The sequence below is a fragment of the Erpetoichthys calabaricus genome, chromosome 8 (assembly GCF_900747795.2).
Source record: "Erpetoichthys calabaricus chromosome 8, fErpCal1.3, whole genome shotgun sequence".
Lineage (NCBI taxonomy): Eukaryota > Metazoa > Chordata > Cladistia > Polypteriformes > Polypteridae > Erpetoichthys > Erpetoichthys calabaricus.
Window position 1 is genome coordinate 103104917 of NC_041401.2, and position 15694 is coordinate 103120610.

At 39.2% G+C, this 15694-nt stretch overlaps 1 protein-coding gene across 1 annotated transcript in view; it reads right to left on the reverse strand.

Moving 5' to 3' along the window:
- The window catches only part of ihha (Indian hedgehog signaling molecule a), a 71106-nt gene that overhangs the window by 39170 nt on the left and 16242 nt on the right, over positions 1-15694 (reverse strand). The window lies entirely within an intron of this gene.

Consider the following 15694-nt stretch of genomic DNA (forward strand, 5'->3'; position numbering starts at 1 on the left):
GCAGGTGCCCAGTTCTGCCAGGTGGTGAACCTCCTCTACTTCTCTGAAACTCAGTCAGTCTGGTAACTGTGAGTGGTCCTTGAGGGGAAAATGAATTCTGAAGCCATTTTCTAATGCCCAGTATCTCAGAGACAGCTCCATACTGTCAACTTAAATGGGAAGACAGGGACTTTGTGCTATAATAGCGCATTTCTTTTTTCAAATAGGCTTCTTGGTTATATTATGCAGAGCAGCACTTGTTTCCACTGCAGTAGTTTTATCTACTCAACAATAAGACAATGTGAAGCTTGAATAGGTTCAGGTCTGCTCTGGCCTTTGGCTCTTAGACTGCTACATCGTTGGACACATGCAAAAATATTACCTTAAAATTCCACATAGCAGATAATGGCATTAAAAAGCAATCAGGAAAATGTACATTTAATTTACATGGAAAAGGACTGTATGACCTAAGTTCCAAGTCAGTTGTTTTGCTGTGGCTTATCAGATAATAATAATAATAATTCTTTACATTTATATAGCACTTTTCCATCCATCCATTTTCCAACCCGCTGAATCCGAACACAGGGTCACGGGGGTCTGCTGGAGCCAATCCCAGCCAACACAGGGCACAAGGCAGGAACCAATCCCGGGCAGGGTGCCAACCCACCGCAGATAGCACTTTTCTCAATACTCAAAGTGCTCTACACACAGGAAAGATCCAGGATGTGAACCCCAGATCTCCTTACTGCCACTGTGCCACTTGCGTGGATGTTTTCTTAAAGCTGCACTGAAGAATGTGACATCCTTAGAAGTGAGAACATACTAATGTATTACACATTTATACTGTATATATATATATATATATATATATTATATATATAATATATATATATTATATATATAATATATATCTATATATATATATTCATGACATTCGTAGTCTGAGTCACAATCTGATTGTATGAGTGGTTACCTACCAGGTAACGCTTGTGGTTTGTCTGCAAGTCGCCAAACATCTGCCATGGTGCCCTCTTCAGTTGCGAGAAGCAGATCATAGAATGGTTGAAAATTGTTTTACTGTCAAATAATGCAAAGAGTACGCGACACGTGTTTCGCCCTAATTCTGGGCTCATCAGGCGTACACACTCACATTTTATATATATATTATGCAGAGTCTGCCAAAGTCACAAATGCATTCCAACATATGCAATGACACTCCTTTAAATGGATAGAGTGCTAACAAAAAAAGAAATGTTAAAGAGTCCAAGAATCCATCAGAACTCTGTACTGATGACATTGGTATCACAAGTAGGACAAGAAGAAAACCTACAGTTCGACTTAGAAAAGCACCAAGTGCCGTGGAGACCCAAAATTAAGTTGCAGGGCTCTTCTAAGGAGTTGCTGGAGATTTTCAAGGCTGATATTCAGGTTTGAAATGCCACTTACATGAACATGGCTGAGTGACTTCTACTTCTGCAGCTCCATTATCACTCTCTGCATTTGCTAACGTTCATACGTCTGGGTGCTTCACTATTGGCAAAGTTTTGGGCTTATGGAGCTAAAAATGTATGACAGAACAAGTTGCCACTCTTCTAGAAGCTGAGTGTGATAATGCACGGGCAAAGGACAAGGCTGATCATAGAAGTGTTACGTAGCAGCTGAAAAGGGAGAGTCTCAAAGCTGAGATCCTGATCTGGAATGTTGTTGTAGAGTCAGATCGGTGAGAGACCAGGACATCTGCAGCTCCACATGAGGAGGTTTCACTTCTCACATACAAGATCACAAGACAGAAGTGCAGTTTTAAACAAGTCTGCTGCACCACATGACAGCATAGTTTTCAACATCCCAGTTGTGCCACCTAGCAACAAAACACTTCTGACACCCGCTGTTGTGTCTTTGTTACCGGCTGCACAACCACAGTGACAAAAAAGACCACCCTGCTGTTCCAAACAAATTGTGCACTGTGGTGGGGAGATGAAAGTGGTCACTGGCGACAGCAGCTTTGAGGGGTTTGTTATGTAACAGCACTGACAAGTTACATCAGCCTGAGGATGAGTCACCAATGGAATGATCTGGTATTACATCACGCAAATGTGCAGCTTCAAATGCCGGCTGCAGGGGAGCCTATATTCTGATACCCACTTTATAGATTTGTTTAAGGAATACTTTTTAAAATCCATCCATCCTTGGACTAACTTTCAGTCTTGCTAACCTGGAACCAGAAACAGTTGGTTAACAATTATTTCTAATTTCCTGTCCATTTATAGTTAATGTTAAGGTGGTGCTAGAGTAGAGAGAAATAGAACCAAACAGAAAGTGGTACTAGTTCAATTAAAACCAAAGAAAGTGGTGGGCATGAAAGAGGAAAGCCACATGAGAATGGAGGAAAGATACACACTGCACAAAGTAACAGGGAAGCTCAAAACCCACGTCACTATTTATTTACAATCCAATATAACTGCAGCCACAAGATAGATAGATAGATAGATAGATAGATAGATAGATAGATAGATAGATAGATAGATAGATAGATAGATAGATACTGTATAATGACATAACTTGTATATATATATATATATATATATATAGTGTTACAGGTGGCTGGGGGGCCGACCCGACCGGGACGCTCTGGAGGACCAGAAGAGGGCTTACGCCTTCCCCTGACCACTTGGCGGCGACAGCCCTGGTAACTATGGGGGCGACGGGTACAGAGCTTTGAAGCTCAACCCTATAGGGGCCCGTGGTCACCGCCAGGGGGCACCCCAATGCCCTTGGAGCCCTGGACCTCAACACTTCCGCCACACCCGGAAGTGCTGGGGGGAAGAGGATCAGGCTTCTGGGTACGGAGCCGGTACTTCTGCCACACTGGGGAGTGCCGGTGGAAGCTCATCGGAAGACACCTGGAGCACATCCGGGTGTGTATAAAAGGGGCCGCCTCCCTCCTTTTGATGGCTGGAGTCGGGTGGAAGAGGACGGAGCTCGGAGGGGAGGAGTGGAGGCGGTCAGAAAAGAGAGGCATTGTGTGTAGGGCCTGGACTTTGGGGTGATTGGTGCAGCGGCACTGGGTTGTGTGTGATCTCTGTTGTAAATATATTTGTAAATAAACATGTGTTGGGTGACAAAACGATGTCTGCCTGTCAGTGTCCGGCCTGTTCCCCACAATAAATTATATATATAGAGACATTACAGTCCTCTAATGATAATCTGTCTCTTGCAGTTTATAACACATTATGACCTGGAAAAGCAAACTATGATGGAAAATGTGCCAAATTCAACTCTGACAGGCAAATGAGCATTTTCCATATGTTAACACAGGAATTTTCTTATATATAAACGCCATATTTTCATTCCTTCAGTACATCTAATTACAATTTGTCTTCTAAGGTTACTCGGATGAACTTTCACAAACACATGCATGCCGTTGCTTGGTCGACTTCTTTTGTTTTTGACCATCACCATATTGCCCCAAGGGTAAGTATGAAGCTCATAGGTCAGCTATTACTCTGTTTTCTTTTACTACATTTTTTTATTGTTGGAGTAGTTCTTATTAGAAATTAAATGAGAAAAATGGGTGTCTTTTACAGAATGTCAGCTGTCGCCAGACGTTTTTCTTTTCAAAACCACAATTTCCATGCAGTTTTTTGTTTCTGGTAATACAGAATTTAAGGGTCCATGATCTGCTAACTGAACAGTTCTGCTTTAGACAGAAGAAACAATATGGGAGTTTGTTTCATACTCTTTTTAAGAATCAAATTAAATTTAGTCATGAAATGTTTAATTTTAAGCATAGTAATGTAGGTTTTAGCATGCATATCCCTTAGCCAATTATTGCTCTTGAAAAGCATTAACAAACCCAACAAAAGATTATTCCTTTGTTATTTGAAAGTTAAATGTAACATTTTGTGGCAGTAAAAAATGTTAACATTTTATATTTATGAGGCTAGATAAACAGCAAAACGGTTTACCGCCACTTTTAGAATAATTAAGACTATGTTCCACTTCTGCAATGTTAAAAGGTTCATGAGACTAATATGGCTATTATTTGTTTATACTGTTGTTATTATTTTACTGATATTTGTGATAGCATGGTTTTAGTGTTATGCTATGTATTGATTCTATTCCTATATTTAATTGTTACCATCACTTTGTTTTATATCATTATTTTGTTGTTTCCACACCGCAGTTTTGTTTTCTGGGTGCTGAATTCTTGCTCACCAGATATTTTGCAGGACAATTTTTGATTTTAAGCTTGGATCTCTATATTTGGTTTGATGCCTGATCATTTCACTCTTTTTAGTTAGGACCCTGGTTTGTTTTTGACTTTTCATCTTCTATCTTCTGGTCTTTTTTTCTGTTGTCCTTGTAACCCACCTTTCTTATACAGGGGAAGAACAGAAACTCAAACAAATGACCCTGAGATAAAACAAGATTTTAATGAGATTAAGCAGGTTCAATAGGTAGGACATGAAAGAACTGAGAGGCAGGTTGCTGATCTTATGTCATCATTTGAACAGATAGCAGTTCAAAATTCAGCCTCATACAGCAAAGGCTGGATTGTTTGTTTTTTTTCTTCTAATGCAGATCCTCTGGTTAGCAGCAATACAACAAAAGAACCACAAACACCACATCCATCTTGATTCTCAGGGGATAAAAAAGTGAAGGGGCTTCTTAAATTAGTGTAGAGTGGTCTTTGACCAACAACCTCACACCTTTGCTGTAGATTGTGAAAAAATATCTTTCTTAATATCTTTGCTGGATGATAAGCCACTAGAAAGGGCGTCAGCTCTATATAACACTAATTATCTATGCTGTTTTCTTTGAAAGTCTTTATAAAAATATTTAAAGTGATTTATTGATGTACCAGTGACGACAGAAGTGGTAATAAACTGATTTCAGGCAGAGAAAACAAACCATTAATGATTACACAATTACATTTATATTGACAGTGTCAGATGTGGGATGAGAGCGAAGAGCCTACGTTTCCTGGTTTAAAATTTGGCCCCCTGTGATAATAGATGAACTTGCCAGTCATGATGTTGGAACAGATGTAGCATCAGTTAGGCCATAACTTTTGGCACGAGACTTGCACAGAAGAAGTTAGAATGGAACGTTCAACAGCAACTTCAGCAGAAACTAAAACAAAAGACGCACCTCTCTCAATGGAACTTAGGAAAAAAATGAGGAATGTGTTAAGGAATTCAAAAAACGCGTACAACAGAAATGATGTTTGTAATGTTGCTGTTCTAGACATTTGGAATTGAATATTGACAACATTTTTGTTTTGTTCATTGTCTGTCAAAGATAGTGCCACCTTTCATCCATTGCTTTATTATAGAAACCAAACCACGATTTTCAAGATGTTTTGAATAAAATAAATATTTAGCGTTATCTCTACATGGAGATTATGATTGCTCAATTGAATTGTTACTTGATGTCCCTTTACCGTAGAGCAAGATTTATGCTTTGTCTTAACACAAGACCATTGTTTCAAGAAAATCTTTGTAAGCATTTTTTTTAGATTGTCCAGTATTCTGATTGTCCAGAAAACAGACAGGACATACCAGCACTGTATTGATTACAGAGAATACAAAAATCACAATTAAAAACAGTTATCCCAGTTCCTCTAATTTTTTTATTGGTAAACAAAGTCATGGGTGTGACAATTTTGACTAAATTAGTTAGACACGTGCTTACAATCTCATGCATATTAGAGTAGTGGATGAGTGGAAAATGTCTTTTAACACAGCATCTGGGCATTCTGAATATAATGCTATGCAATATGGTTTGGTAAATGCACCAGCAGTCTTTTAGTCTTTTGTCAGTAACATTTGTAGAGATGTATTGAGGGTTTAGGCACTGGTTTACATCACTAATAGTCTATTTTCAAATAGCTTTGAATCTCATCTATAACATGCTAAGGCAGTTCTGGCCAGGCAACGACAAAATAACATACAGTAGAACCTCGGTTTGCGAGCATAATTCGTTCCGGAAACGTTCTTGTAATCCAAAGCACTCGTATATCAAAGCGAATTTCCCCATAAGAAATAATGGAAACTCAGATGATTCATTCCACAACCCAAAACTATTCATATAAAAATGGTTAATACAAAATATAAAGTAAAAATACGTAAAACAAATTAACCTGCACTTTATCTTTGATAAGAATCATGGCTGGTGTGAGGGAGACGAGAGAGAGGAGGGTTATTAAATAGGACGGCTTTCACTCTAATGGAATCCCTGCTATCTGTTGGCTCACTGGAATCTTCTTCTTTTTTGCGACTTTAACACTATAATTACCAGAGCCCACGAAAAAACTTGTAGATCCTGCCCACCTTAAATCCATTCGCACCTCTCTGTCAGCGTCTTTTGTCCTGTAAATGTGCAGATAAAGACAAGCAGCAAGCAGCCTGCTATTCCATCCCCCCACCACCGCAGAACGTGCACAAACTTCTCCCAGCTCATGCCTTGATTGATTATCTGGGAGTGAAGTGCTGGAGTTTTAGAGTGGAAATAATAGATCGTTATTTGGAACACATGCATTTCATGTGTGTTCCGTTTCTACAATAATCTGTGTAAACACATTGTTAAAACGGAAACGTTTTTCATATTTTAGTAGTAAATGACAAAATGTTGGCATAAACTATATAATGTATGAAGCCTGAAGTCCAAAGATTAAATAAACACTTTCACAAAAGGTTCAAGGATAAGACAATAATAATAATTCATTACATTTATATAGCGCTTTTCTCAGTACTCAAAGCACTATCCCCACAGGGAGGAACCGGGAAGCGAACCCACAATCTTCCACAGTCTCCTTACTGCAAAGCAGCAACACTACCACTGCGCCACCTGTGAGGACAAAGTCTCAACCGCCCGAACAGGGTCTTGAACCCTGGACCCTCAGATTAAAAGTCTGATGCTCTACCGACTGGGCTAAAGACAACAGTTTCCGTGGCATTGCGGTAAGATTTACTGACTTGTAATCAAGAGTCCCAGGTTTGATCCTGACTGCCTACTATATTTGCCGTTATCAGTAATGAGCTGCTCTTATTGTTAATATTATACAGTGCACACATGCATTTGGTTTGCGTCTGTAACAGACGGTGTGCATTTGTAGGACTTGTGAAAGTTACCGTTTTTTCACTTTTATTCTCTCAGTCACGATCATGATACATACTGTACTACGGGGAGCTGACGCTGTTAGGTTTTATTTGAAACTGGGAATAACTGTAGATGTGAGTGGTGTTTTGAAGCAATGGAACTGGACATTCCCTGATCTGGAGGGATAAAAGCTGACACACAAACGCTAGTGAATCTGCCTTCTTCGTATTTCACCGTCAACTAATTTTTTTTTTATTCAGTTTTATTGAGTGTTCCTGCTCACATTGAATTAGTATAAACCTTATGGTCTATGATGTCAAAAAAAACAAAAAACAGAGACATAGGTATATATGATATTTGGAATTATTCATTCAGAGAGGTCAGTTCAGCGCTATATGCAATCATCAGATTCAAATGTTAACAGTTCACACACATGCAGGGACTGGACTTCCTACATTTACGACATGTGTAGCTCACGCCTTCTGGTGCACGATGTCAACACAGCACGGAGGAAAAGAAAAAGAGACAAATTTGGCTTTTTTCAATTTTACTCTGAATCACGATCACGATGTACTCCCCCTGGACCCCCCCCCCCCCCCCCGCAAATACACACACACCCAACCCCGCCCATCCTGATCTGACTCTAAGTAACAGCTCCAGTATAAATTTACACCTGATCTGACGCTGTTCGTTTTCAAATAATATTGCATTAGTGCGATGATGTTTTCTGATTGGTACTATTCAGGTCATGTAAATGACTTCGTCAAAATGTCACATATATTGTCTCTTTCTTTCAGGTGTGTAATAGAAACCACAGCACAGAGAAAAGTGTGCACATTGCAACAGGTACACGTGTCGTAAATGTAGAAAGTTCGGTCCTTGCGTGTGTGTGAACTGTTAACATTTGGATCTGATGGTTGCATATAGCACTGAACTGACCTCTCTGAATGAATAATTCCAAATATCATACAGTATATACCTATGTCTCTGGTTTTTTTTTTGTTTTTTTTTGACATCATAGACCATAAGGTGCATACTAATTCAGGGTGAGCAGGAACACTCAATAAAACTGAATTAAAAAAAAATCAGTTGACGGTTGAGATACGAAGAAGGCAGATTCGCCAGCGTTTGTGTGTCAGGTTTTATCCCTCCAGATCAGAGAATGTCCAGTTCCATTGCCTCAAAACACCACTCACATCTACAGTTACTCCCAGTTTCAAATAAAAACTAACAGCATAAACTCCTCTTAATATGTATTGTGATCGTGACTGAGAGAATAAAAGTGAAAAAAAGGTAACTTTCACAAGTCTCACAAATGCACACCATCTGTTACAGACGCAAACCAAATGTATGTGTGTACTGTATAATATTAACAATAAGAGAAGCTCACTACTGAAAATGGCAAATATAGGAGGCAGTCAAGATCGAACCAAGGATTCTTGATTACAGATCAGCAAATCTTACCACTACGCCACAGAAGCTGCTGTTTGATCCTTGAACATTTTGTGAAAGTGTTTATTTAATCTTTGGACTTCAGGCTTCATACATTATATAGTTTATGCCAACATTTTGTAACATTTATTACTAAAATATGAAAAACATTTCTGTTTTAACAATGTGTATACACAGATTATTGTAGAAAGGGAACACACATGAAATGCATGTGTTCTAAATAATGATCTATTATTTCCACTCTAAAACTCCAGCACTTCACTCCCAGATAATCAATCAAGGCATGAGCTGTGAGAAGTTTGTGCACGTTCTGCAGCTGTGGGGGGATGGAATAGCAGGCTGCTTGCTGCTTGTCTTTATCTGCACATTTACAGGACAAAAGATGCTGATGGAGAGGTGCGAACGGATTTAAGGTGGGCCGGATCTACGAGTTTTTTCGTGGGCTCTGGTAATTCTAGTGTTAACAAAGAACCTATCCAATGACAGTTGCTTTTACCTGAAGAGTCACTACACTTGGACACTTAATAAAAAAAATGCTTTACGCACTGTAAGGTTTCTAAATTCTTTTGGGATTCCACCCAATGGGATGACACACGGAAGAACGTCCCGAAGCAACCGCAGGATCCCAGTGCTGTAGCAGTTCGCAGTAAAAGCGAATCTGAAAAGATCGCGGACATGCTATAAGCGCCTGCCATTGATGGGTGATACTGCTGCTTTGCAGTAAGGAGACTGTGGAAGATTGTGGGTTCGCTTCCCGGTTCCTCCCTGTGTGGATAGCGCTTTGAGTACTGAGAAAAGCGCTATATAAATGTAATGAATTATTATTATTATTAAGGAACATTATAAATGCGCAGGGCACAGTATTACATGGCCACTGACCTGGCCATGACTTTGCCTGACTGCTTTGTCCGTGTTTAGGAGAGTGGCAGTTCCTGCTACTATAAATAACCGTGCTGTTCCTGTTTCAAGCTGAATAAAGCTGGTGTTGCTAAAGTACTGAGACTCAGCCTCGTGTTTTGGGGTGCAAGATAGGGACTTGCATGTTACAACACACACATGTGGTCACAGTGCTATAGTAAACAGTATATGCTCCTATGGATATTGACTATATGAGTAAGGCACGCCAACTGAGACAGAGAATGGGAGACGATTACCCACAATCCCGCAGCAAGAGAGAGTGAAGAACCATCAGCTCAGTTGTGATCACGTGACGCTCAGCAGACAAAGCATATACGGACTACTCGTACTGTAAGACCTTACTTGTTTATTAAAAATTTTAGCTCGTCTTGCAAAACACTCACAGACCAAGTTACTCGCAATCCAAGGTTTTACTGTATTTGTAAAACTGGAAAAACGTGAATATCTCAGGTCCTCTGTTATTCTTTCTTCTTGGGCATGAAATCTCTAACTCTGTTCAAAGCAAGGATAAGTCAAATTCGACTACAGTTCTTAATTGGAAATTGCCAAAAATTAAGCAAATACCAACTTATTTTAAATTTTCTAACTACTGTTAATAGTATCACTACTACTACTTTTCATAAAATATTTTAACTTTACTTCTCTCATTAACAATCATCTCCAGAGCATTTGAAGATCTGCAGTCACTTCAAAAACCTTCAATTCAACTCCTGTTTTACGTCATCCAGATATTTCATTGCAATCTGAAGTAGAAGTTGACGTTTCAAGTATCAGGGTGGGAACCATACTGTCACAGCGCTTCCCAGAGACTGGAAAGATTCATTTCTGTGCTTTCTTCTCTAAAGAGTTATCTCCAGCTGAGCACAATTAGGATGTGGGTAACAGGGAGCTTTTAGCTCTAAAACTGGCCTTAAAAGAATGGCATCATTGGTTGGAGGGGACTAAGCATCAGTTTGTTATTTATAGCAACCACAAAAATTTAGTGTTTTTGAAAACAGGCTGATGATTAAAGACAGAAAGGCCAGATGGGCTTTACTTTTAAGTTGACTTGATTTCATAATTTTATACCGGACAGGGGAAAAGAATAGAAAGGTCTTGAGACAATGCGATCCAGATGAGACTCTTTCGGAACCTGTAAACATTCTGTCCCAAGAAAAATCTTTAGAAGATGTGGAACATTCTGGTGATTTAAGCTACTCAGACTTACTCCAGAAAATCTATTTTATGTTTCTCCCAATTTTAGAGGGGAGGTTTGGTCTTCCTAGAATTACTCAAACCCTTGAATTATTGAAATGATACTTTTGGTGGGATAATAGACATCAAGAAGCCAGATATGTTATATTAGCATGTGATGCGAGTTTGTGGGAGAAGCCCTCAGGGGTTACCACCAGGGCTTCATCAACCTCAAACGTGCCCAATTTTCCCATTTACTCCTCCTCTCTCACCAGGGGCCTAATGCATAATGCCGTGTGGAGAATTCACACTAAAACATGGTGTACGGATAAAAGCCGAAATGTTTGTATGCACAAAAAAATCCAGATGCATAAATCTGTACGAACACCAGCTTCCACGTTCTTCCGCTACATAAATCCTGGTCACCGTGAAAAGTAACACATGTGCACACGCCTGCTGTCCCACCCCAACTCCTCCCAGAATCACGCCTCTTTGAATATGCAAATCAATATAAATAGCCCTTAACCTCAGCGTTCTGTGAAAAGGCAATGGCAAAAGCACGGGGGAAAATAGAAGAATTTCAGCGAATACCAAGTGGAGGCAAGGAAAAACATACTATTTGTTGATTTAAACAATGGTATAAACAACAAAAGGAAGTGGATCGAGTGAGTGTCGGAGGAACTCAGAGTGTCGGAGGAACTCGAAAGCTCAAGTTCACAAAGTCGCACAGTTCCCGAAATAAAAAAGAAGTTGTCAGATATCAAAGTCATCATGAAAAGGCAAGTCGTAGCCCACCGTCTGAGTGTCATATGAAAAGCTTATTAGGGTACAGAGAAAAGAAAAAAAAATAGGGACATAGGGAAAAAAACCTCGAAATGTCAACTTTAATCTTGAAATTTCCACTTTAATCACATAGTTTATTTTGTCATTAAAGTAGAACATCATAAACTTCATCTTAAAATTGTTTTATTTACTAGTTTCTCAAATCCCATCGTAACTAAAGTAGCACGTTAAATGCTTTGATTTATATGTGTTCTTCTATGTGCTCTATGTGTGTGAATCACTACGTACTTCTTAAACGGGCTTTCTCTTCCTCTGATAGGACACAGAATCCATTATATTCGTGATATTATAGTTCTCTGAATAATTTAAATACTGAGATGAATACTTCATATCATTTCAGTATTCATATCATATCAATTAAAGCATGTATTAAACATGGGAAAACGGTGGCGCAGTGATAGTGACGAACTGGTGCCCCATCCAGAGATTGTTCCTACCTCATGCAAGATCTTTGCTGCAGCAGTACTGTCTCTTTCAAACGTACTAACCCCCAATTCCTGTCCTTCCTTTTCTTTCTCCAAATACCCAATCGCCACACAATCAGCTCTGTAATAGACGTTAAGCCATCTGTAAGCTTAGAACACCGATTCTTCATAACTTTTAAGGAACATTGAAATATCTTTGTAGTACATGTTTAATTATTCTATCCATGTATCCGTCCAGTGTCATGCCAGCCCCAGCAAGAATACAGCGCGAGGCAGGAACAATCCCTGAATGGGGCGCCAGCTCCTTGCTAGCGCAGCGAAACCGTGTCCTCACAAGTTTCATTATTAACAATATAGATTATTTAAATGATGTTAACATTTTATCTGTATAATGTAATAAACATATTTTGCTGCATTTCATCTTAAAAATGATATTGTCATCATATGTAAATACGCATTTTATAAAGTGGCTCAGGTTGTGCAATATTATAACTGTATTGCAAGTTTACAGTGAGGTAATTGTAGTTATAAGTACAAACAGTTCTACAAGGGGTACTTGATGGACTGATTGAGTGCGTTTAGAGTTCTTGGAATGAAACTGTTTCTGAACTGCGAGGTCTGTACAGGAAAGGCTCTGAAGCATTTGCCATATGAGAGCAATTCAAATAGGCAGCATGGCTGAGGCAGCGTGTGCTTGATGCTGTATACCGATAATTCTCTTTCCAATCAGCTGCTGTAGAGCTGTGATTCCACACTCAGATACAGTGATATAAATACTCCGAGTGGTGCAGTGACAGTAATATGGAAAAAGATGATCCGCTGTGGCAACCCCTAACGGGAGCAGCTGAAAGAAGAAGACGGTGCAGTGAGAGTAACAACGCTAAAGCAGCTATGGTATTTGGAATAGTTTGGCCATTCCATGGACTATTATATTGTTACAGGTTAAATACAATCAGATGCCTTAAACTAATAAACAATATGTGGTTAATTTCAGTGTATATGATAAAGCTGCATCAGGGATGTGGATCTAAAAAAGCAAGGGAAACCACACTGGAACAGTAGCACTGCTTTGACGCTGTGTGCCGCCAGTTTGCAAAACCGAGCGAAGAACTTGTGTACGCCAGGGTTTGTGCTACCATGAAAATGTGCGTGGCTTTACGCCAAGTTTAGGTTTTATACATTGCGATTCGAGAGTGGAAATGGGAGTATGCAACATTTTTGTGCGTACGCACCTTTTATACTGTACATGAGGCCCCAGATCAGTGACCTTGTAGACCATGGGAAACTATGGATTTTGTAACTGTCCTGCTACCTCCGCAAAATTATACAATTATTTGAGTGGTGGTAAATAGGATTTCTTAGCGTGCTCACTTTATACCCCTGAAGAAATTACCCATTGCCAAAGAATCAATAAATGCTTCTATTGCTGAGATTTACATGGATTTCGAAAGTTTCAGACTGGGGTCCTGAATTTTATTTTGACAATTCTTTTTTTTAATTAGCTTGCAAACTTAATTTGTCCTCAGAATATTATTTGGAAAAAAATGGGAAGACTGAACAGGTGAATTGTGACTTCTTAAGGTGCACTACAAACTTGTATAAATCTGAGCCAATGTCAGTGTTCCCTGTAGTAGAGTTTGATAGGAATATTCTCTACAATTTGGCAATCAAAATGACTCTGTGAGTTTAAACAATCATTATTGGATTTTGTGTCTAAATCCTCCTCAGTTTCAAGGATGCATGCGTATCTTGCTATATTAAGTGATACTTGGAGATTAGTGTGGGAAAACCTAAAGATGGCAGAAGCCTTTGTCAAGCAGTGTATTGAGCGAACATACAGAATGGCTCCAAACTTTATAGATGGGTGGAAGGTTTGACTTGTTACGTGAGATCGGCCTTTAAGGATTCCATCACAGTTATATTGGTCCTTATACCACTGTAAAGATTGCAGTTGCGGTTACAGAGAGGTTAGCCTTTCTCTTCCATTTTAAGATTCTTCATTTCATGTGTCCTGATTGAAGCCCATTCATTTCAGTCCTTATAGTAGGAAACTTCCACCAGTTCCTCCTTTGCAAGTGCATGGTGAACAGTAATTAGAAGTGCAAAATCCATCCTTGATGTTGTAGCTCTAAAGTTTATTACCTTGTTCACTGACACAGTTATGGACTGGAGGATCGGTCTTGGATTGTATTTACATTTACTTTTTTCTTCAATTTGTTTTTGAACCTTGGATTAATTGTGTCATTATTTTGCTATGGATTTCACACTGCTGTCTTGTTTTATGGGCGCCACCATTATGAGACTTTTTTGTTAGTAATAGCTCACTGTTGATTACGACATCTGAGGCACATCAGTATTTAAAGCAATGGTGCCACCCAGATGGTGTCCAAGTTTGCAGATGATCAAAATAAACTCTTGCATGTGTTTCTAAGTTTCTCAAATTCTCAGTAACCAGATAAATTGAGAGTTTATTTTTTAACTTCAGGTTTAGCTTTGTGCATTGGTTTTGGTGCAAGATTGCCTTTCTTTTTGGTTATGACCACACTGTGCTTTTGATTTTGGCTCTCACTTCCATCTTCTGATCTGTTTTTCAGTTGTGCCTGCCAGCCTGCCATTTTTACACTGTGGCAATACAAACACATTCAACATTCAAGTTCCACACCCATTTGTTAAATTCCAGGATTGTGAGGAATCAGAATCTATCCTGGGAACACTGCTTGCACGGTAGTCACCAACACTCTACAGCTTACCACAGCAGGCCAATGAAGCAAATGTACCTGTACATGTCTCAAGTATGTCAGAAGAAACTAGAACACTTAGAGAAAGACCCATGCAAAATTAAGGATGATGTACACATTCTACTTTAGCAGTGACCAGGCCAAGAGCAAAACCCAGGTCCATACTGTGGTAGGGCAACATGCGAAACATGTTACTGCTATGCTGTTCCATTCATCTTCTATACCCAAAGTTTTCTTTTCAGGGATAGGTGGAGGCAGAAATTATTCTGTTCTCTATATTTCTGTAATGTATCTAAAAAATACTGGAATTTTATCATTAAATAAATGTATCTTAGATTATTAGTTAACGTGACTGCTATACTACAGGACAGCACAGTAGTGCAGCGACAAGTGCTACTGCCTCAAATGCAACTATTCTTGGTTCAAATCTCAGCCTGGTCACTGTGTGTGGAGAGCTAATAAATTTTTCCTGTGTCTATATGGGTTTTCCTTACATGTCCCTAAATTATGTGTGTTCAGTTAATTACTAACTCTAAATTAGCCCAGTATGAGTGATGGGAGTTGTGCATGGATGAGGTAGTCCCTCCTCCTGGGCAGATTCTCTTCTTGTTCCCAATGTAGTTTGGATTGTATAAACAAAGTGCACGGTAAGATCAAATTTTAAGCTACATTATTTTTATGTAAAGTAAATTTATCACTACATTTACACATATTCTTCATGCAAAATAATTTACAGATCTGAACTGTAGGTGCATGAATAAAAAAAAAACTAGAAAAACGTACAATACTATGAGTATTTTGAAAATGTATGCCATTTGCTTGACTCTAACTGCCTGTATTTCTACACTATGAAATGCTGAAAAGTAAAGCAGTGACAGAGGAGGCAGCTCCTATGACTTTTCTACATATAGACCCTTGACTGGTGTTTAAATGATCATATACATATAGTGTCACACACTTGCGCATGGGAGGCAGTTAAAGGACTCGAATGAGGGTAATTCCACACCAGACCAGGGGGTGGTGAGGTGCAGTAATCCCTTCTCTCTTTCCACTGCAGACCAATTA